Source organism: Schistocerca serialis, chromosome 1 (assembly GCF_023864345.2).
Source record: "Schistocerca serialis cubense isolate TAMUIC-IGC-003099 chromosome 1, iqSchSeri2.2, whole genome shotgun sequence".
NCBI classification, from domain to species: domain Eukaryota; kingdom Metazoa; phylum Arthropoda; class Insecta; order Orthoptera; family Acrididae; genus Schistocerca; species Schistocerca serialis.
Genome location: NC_064638.1, coordinates 641,238,978 through 641,244,278, shown reverse-complemented (window position 1 = coordinate 641,244,278; position 5,301 = coordinate 641,238,978). Strand labels below are relative to the sequence as shown.

Here is a 5,301-nt window from a genome sequence, read left to right as displayed (position 1 = left end):
AAAGTCTGCTAATCCCCGTCCTGCAGCCATAATCAGTTCGTAAGCCCTTTTACGTGAATCAACTGAGTACAAATGACAGCTTCGCCAAGGCACTGTCCTTTTATACCTTGTGTAGGCGATACTGCCGCTATAAGTGCAGATCGCTACCCCACGATTTTTGTCACCTCAGTGTATACAGGGTGGTCCATTGATAGTGACCGGGCTAAATATCTCACGAAATAAGCGTCAAACGAAAAAACTACAGAGAACGGAACTTGTCTAGCTTGAAGGGGTAAACCAGATGGCGCTATGGTTAGCCCGCTAGATGGCGCCGCCATTGGTGAAACGGATACAAACTGCGTCTTTTTAAATAGGAACTCCCATTTTTATTACATATTCGTGTAGTACGTAAAGAAATATGAATGTTTTACTTGGACCACTTTTGTCGCTTTGTGATAGATGGCGCTGTAATAGTCACAAACATATGGCTCACAATTTTAGAAGAACAGTTCGTAACAGGTAGGTTTTTTAAATTAAAATACAGAACGTAGGTACGTTTGAACATTTTATTTCGGTTGTTCCAATGTGATAGATGTACCTTAGTGAACTTATCATTTCTGCTCAAAATGATTTCCGTCAACCTCAATGCAATGGGAAATACGTGTAACTACATTCCTCTAAGCAGCAAGTAGTTCACCTTCCGTAATGTTAGCTCATGCATTGACAATGCGCTGATGAATCTTGTCAGGCGTTGTCGGTGGATTACGATAGCAAATATCCAACTTTTCCCACAGAAAGAAACCCGGGGACATCAGATCCGGTGAACGTGTGGGCCATGGTATGGTGCTTCGACGATCAATCCACCTGTCATGAAATATGCTATTCAATACCGCTTCATCCGCACGCGAGCTATGTGCCGGATATCCATCATGTTGGAAGTACATCGCCTTTCTGTCAGACAGAGAAACATCTTGTAGTGACATCAGTAGAACATTACGTAGGAAATCAGCATACATTGGACCATTTAGATTGCCATCGATAAAATGGGGGCCAATTATCCTTCCTCCCACAATGCCGCACCATACATTAACCCGCCAAGGTCGCTGATGTTCCACTTGTCGCAGCCAACGTGGATTTTCCGTTGCCCAATAGAGCATACTATGCCGGTTTACGTTACCGCTGCTGGTGAATGACGCTTCGTCGCTAAATAGAGCGCGTGCAAAAAATTTGTCATCGTCCCGTAATTTCTCTTGTGCCCAGAGGCAGAACTGTACACGGTGTTCAGAGTCGTCGCCATGCAATTCCTGGTGCATAAAAATATGGTACGGGTGCAATCGATGTTGATGTAGCATTCTCAACACCGACGTTTTTGAGATTCTCGATTATCGCGCAATTTGTCTGCTACTGATGTGGCGGATTAGCCGCGACAGCAGCTAAAACACCTACTTGAGCGTCATCATTTGTTGTAGTTCATGGTTGACGTTTCGCATGTTGCTGGACACTTCCTGTTTCCGTAAATAACGTTACTATCCGGCGAACGGTCCGGCCACTTGGATGATGTCGTCCAGTATACCAAGTAGCATACATAATAGCCATACGTTAACACAATATCGACTTTTTCCGCAACTGGTAAACGGTCCATTTTAACACGGGTAATTTATCAGGAAGAAAGTACCATCTGCAGTGGCGGAATGTTAGGTGATACCAAGTACTTAAACGTTTGTGACTATTACAGCGCCATCTATCACAAAGCGAAAAAAGTGGTCCAACTAAAACATTCATATTTCTTTACGTACTACACGAATATGTAATAAAAATGGGGATTCCTATTTAAAAAACGCAGTTGATATCCGCTTGATCTATGGCAGCGCCATCTAGCGGGCCAACCATAGCGCCATCTAGTTTCCCCCTTCAAAAGACAAGTTTCGTTGTTTGTAGTTTTTTTCCGTTTGATGATTATTTCGTGAGATATTTGGCCGGCCTCCAGTGATTTTTGACAGAGTCGAATATTCCTCAAAAGTCATAAATATTCGCCGATATAAAATCGTGGTAGCTGTGGAAAGAAGCCGTAGCCCGAAATGAAGCTTCCGGTCTCATACGCGCGCCTAGGGAAAAGCAAGTGATTTTCCGTCGAATCTTGGAGGAGCGGGGCGAATGCTGGTGGCCGATGTCAAAGGCGCGGTGCTGTTTAGGAAGAAAGGGAGGCCCAAGCTGCCCCCTCGGGAGCCGCGGAAGAGGCAGAGGCCAGGGGCGCCACGGCACCCGGGAGACGCCTGCCTGCCGGGCCACCGCGCTGCAGCCGCGGCGCCGCGCCGGCGGCTGGCTCAGCTCGCAGCCTGCTACCCGCGTCTGCAGGCACACGAGCGGCAGCCGTGTTTCTCTTGGAAATGTGATTCAGCTCAGACCTGCAAAATCGCTCCCGTTCAATGTTCCCGGCAGAAAGATGTTATGTCGCAGAAGCCAGACACGTACCATTAGAACCGCAAGTGTCTCCTGGATGCTGTATTTGCATTGCTCTCTATTTCCACTTGTCAGAAAAGGTCAAGAGCGGTTAATGGCTGCGCAGAATGTACCAGTTGCGGCTTACTTTGAAGCCCAAAGAAGTTGGAAAATATCTTGGAGAGCACGGCCGCACGTGCGGGCCCTAAAGGAGAGGGCGAGGAGGTGTTCGTTTTCGTAGAGGTTAATGACCCACCTACTCCGCAAAGAACATTTTACTACAGGTGTTTACATTTTTACGTCTATCAGTTACCAAGTATCTCAAATGGAAGATAAAGTAGCACGAATGCGGTATCATAGATCGATAGCACCCTCACATGTGTCCCATAACTGGCAACGGAAACGCACGTTTCTAGCAGATGTGCAGGGACTCGGCGGATCCAGTAATGTCAGCCTGCTAAACCACGGCAGGCCGGAGTGGCCGAGCGGTTCTAGGCGCTTCAGTCTGGAACAGCGCGACCGCTACGGTCGCAGGTTCGAATCCTGCCTCGGTCATGGATGTGTGTGATGTCCTTAGATTAGTTCGGTTTAAGTAGTTCTAAGTTCTGGGGGACTGATGACCTCAGAAGTTAGGTCCCATTGTGCTCAGAGCCATTTGAAGCATTTTGCTAAGCCACGCAATCAGCGGCTCCGACTACGAGCGCTCTCTACCGCCACGATATAGAACAGCCATCGGCAGCTACAAGCCTCAGTTTCCAGCCTTCAACGGTCTCCAGTCTTAGCCTTCGACAGTTCGCTCACGCACTAGTAGCCGAACCTCACACTGCGCGACGCTCTTCAGTTTGCTTCTTATAATAGCTGGACTTTATTATTGCTGGTTTCTTTTCTTTTTTCAGTTTCTTCGCAACGCTTGGAGAAAGCTACAAGTCAAGTAAAAATTCTGTTGACTGTATTTACCTGTTCGGTAACACAGGCCAACGACGGAAAAACTTTTTTGCTGAAAATACCTTATTCTTATGTTTTTTAGGGTGGGAAATCCAAATATGATACTTAAAAAACTGTATCACCCACCACTTCTTCACATTTTACAGTTAAATTTATTAAATTAAGCGATTTTTTTAAAGAATTTAACAGCTTTTATAGAGTTAAAATAATTTAAAAAGGAGGTGTAATGAATGTAGATGACGTTGGTAGCACTGCTGAAAAACATTTGCCGGCAAGAAAAGGTCGATTCTATGTTTGTGTTAACAGATGGTGTTTTGCTTACTCTCAACCTAACCTCACTTTCCCGTTTCCTGTACATGTGCTCAGTACAATGTTTAATTGTGGTTGTAACAACTCTGCTGACAATTTTTGTTATATTTGTGATGAATTTGTGAATAAAAACACCAAAGAAACATTCCAGACTTTGTGAAAAAGTTTATCTTTCATACTTTGGATCTAAAGTTGGTGATCAAGATAAATCTTGGGCGCCGCATAAGGTATGTTATGTGTGTGCTGAAGATCTGAGAAATTTGTCCAAAGAGGAGAAAAAAGCCTTTAGATTTGCTGTTCCTATGATGTGGAGGGCGCCAAGAAATCATTTCAATGCTTGCTACTTATGCAGTGTTGATATTACTGGTCATAATTCGAAAAACAAGAAGGTAATAAGCTACCCTAACCTTCCGTCCGCCATCCGACCAGTAGGGCTCGGTGTACATTTGCCGGTTCCTGAACCACCAGATGATTTAAATTCTATTCCAACAGAACTATTTTCTGATTTACAATGTGATTTAGATAAACTAGATGAGGATGAATTCCATTGTAATACACAAAGTCTAGAGCCAAAATTGTTTACTCAGACCGAACTTAACGAATTGGTTAGGGATATGGGTTTAACGAAAGAAAAAGCTGAATTGCTTGGCTCTAGATTAAAGGAGAAGAACTTATTTTCAGTTGGAACCAGCATATACATGCATAAAAAGAGAGAGCAGCAATTTTTCAAGTTTTTTCAACAAAAAGGTGATTTAGTGTACTGCTCACACATTCCCGGTCTGATGAATAAGTTTGGTATTAAACTTCCTGGCAGATTAAAACTGTGTGCCCGACCGAGACTCGAACTCGGGACCTTTGCCTTTCGCGGGCAAGTGCTCTACCAACTGAGCTATCGAAGCACGACTCACGCCCGGTACTCACAGCTTTACTTCTGCCAGTACCTCGTCTCCTACCTTCCAAACTTTACAGAAGCTCTCTTGCGAACCTTGCAGAACTAGCACTCCTGAAAGAAAGGATATTGCGGAGACATGGCTTAGCCACAGCCTGGGGATGTTTCCAGAATGAGATTTTCACTCTGCAGCGGAGTGTGTGCTGATATGAAACTTCGTGGCAGATTAAAACTGTGTGCCCGACCGAGACTCGAACTCGGGACCTTTGCCTTTCGCGGGCAAGTGCTCTACCAACTGAGCTACCGAAGCACGATTCACGCCCGGTACTCACAGCTTTACTCCTGCCAGTACCTCGTCTCCTACCTTCCAAACTTTACAGAAGCTCTCCTGCGAACCTGCGAAGATTCTATGAAAACCTAGAAAAAGTGCTAAATAAGATAGGCTATTCTGCTCATGGTTGGATGATATGTGGCGACCTAAAAGTAACATGCATGCTCCTTGGTCAGCAAGGTAGCTTTACCAAATTTCCATGTTTCTTGCGCGGATGGGACAGTAGGGCTAGGGATCAGCACTGGTGCAGAAAGTACCGGCCTGTGAGGGAGTCTTTAAGAGCTGGTGAGAAGTACATTCTACGCGAAAACCTTGTAGATCGAAAAAACGTACTCCTACCACCTCTACATATAAAGTTAGACCTAATGAAACAGTTTGTAAAGGCTTTGCCTAAAGATAGACCATGTTT

At 44.9% G+C, this 5,301-nt stretch overlaps 1 non-coding gene across 1 annotated transcript; it reads right to left on the bottom strand.

Annotated features, from left to right (window-relative positions):
- Positions 1-4,497: 4,497 nt before the first annotated feature.
- On the bottom strand, positions 4,498-4,572 carry Trnas-cga (transfer RNA serine (anticodon CGA)). Its single transcript has one exon. It is a non-coding gene; the product is annotated as a tRNA-Ser (tRNA).
- Between the last annotated feature and the right edge of the window lie 729 nt (positions 4,573-5,301).